Below are 1,583 nucleotides of genomic sequence, written 5' to 3' on the forward strand. Positions count from 1 at the left end.
TGTTACACTTGCATACAAAATGATTTTCAGTTGGTCTTTTGATGAATTATGGAACTCGACACTCCAAGTTAATTAGGTCCGCTTAAATTAACCTTCAAATTTCCCTAGAATCATTGAATTGGATGAATATGCATCGCAAACAAATTATTCCTAACAAGTTCTCTATATGAACAGCATGATAAAGATACAAGTTAGAATCATTACGTTCTTTGGAAATTATAAGCATCGACAAGGCATTTGTAACTATGAAAAGCATGATACTTTTGCCAGGAATTCAATTAACGCGATTGTTTATAAGCAACCTCCACTACTTGTGAATATAAGTTCATAACTATTAGGTGAAACTCACTTATATTCTAGCGTCAAATTTATGCATGAACATTAAGCGTGCACTCTCAATAAACATACACAAACAAGTTATCAATCAAACAGTTAAATGAATTGAATCCAACATTCATGAAATTCCAACCAAATATAATCAATTCATATTGCAAGCATAAACATGGTTTCGAATCACCCCCTAGCTAACTAGGGGGATTTAGCCTCTCATGTTCACAAAAAGAGAATTACAAATGAATTTAAACATAAAGCACAAAGGATTGATTACACCTAGAACGCCCAACGAATCCACGTGAATTGGTGCGCGTCGAAGCTCCTCTTTCCTCTTCTCTTTATTGCGGCAGAGATGGTCTAGGGAATTTCTAGAGGTTTTTCTGATTTGGGGATGCATTTAGGGATGGTTTTATGGTGGTTTAATGGTGCGGCAATGGTGGTGGAAGGTGTAGAATGGTGTGGAATGGTGTGGAATGGTGTGGAGATGGCACGGCAAGTTTTGAATGGAAGGGGGATGGCACGGCAAATGGAGAGAATCTGGAATTATGGTGTTGCGGCTGGAATGTTTTTGGGGAGAAAGGAATGTCACGGCTGAAGAATGAATGGGGAATAATGGGATTTTCGGCTAGGTTTTTATTTGGTGATGGAATACACGGATTTTGGTGGAATGGAAGGGTTATGGAATTATGGCTTTTGCGGCTGATTGGAATAATGGGAGAATGGAGTCAAAAGTAAATGGGAATTGCGGCTGGAATTTATAAAATGGGAGATGGCTGCAATGTTTAGGTTATGGTATCCACGGGTTATGGCAAGGAAATGTGTATGACGGCTTAATAAAAAAAAATGGAGAAAAAGGATTGAATGAATAATCGGCTAAGAAGAATAAAATAAGAAAAATGGTGGCTGAATATTATATATGGCTTAATGTGTATTAGGGTTGTAAATGGATGCACGGTTTTATGGGAGAATTTAGGGAAGTTGGCTTGCGGCTTAGGGGGGAAGAATTAGGGTGAATATTAGGTGCGGCTAGGTTGTAAAAAATGTGTAGGGTTTCAGAAAACTAACCCTAGCTTATTTAAAATTAAATCAAAGGCTTACGAAAATAGGAAATTAAAACATAAATATAAAGGTGCGGCTAGGAAGGGAAATAGGGCTAGGGCCTTGGTTTTGTGTCCTAAAGTGCATACGAGGCCTATAAAGTGGCTAGAAAATATGGACGTTTAGAATTAGGAAAGGTTACCAAAACGGGA

Source organism: the organism of the source record quoted next, unplaced genomic scaffold (assembly GCF_019419815.1).
Source record: "Pyrus x bretschneideri cultivar Hongxiangsu unplaced genomic scaffold, Pyrus_bretschneideri_v1 Contig43, whole genome shotgun sequence".
Lineage (NCBI taxonomy): Eukaryota > Viridiplantae > Streptophyta > Magnoliopsida > Rosales > Rosaceae > Pyrus > Pyrus x bretschneideri.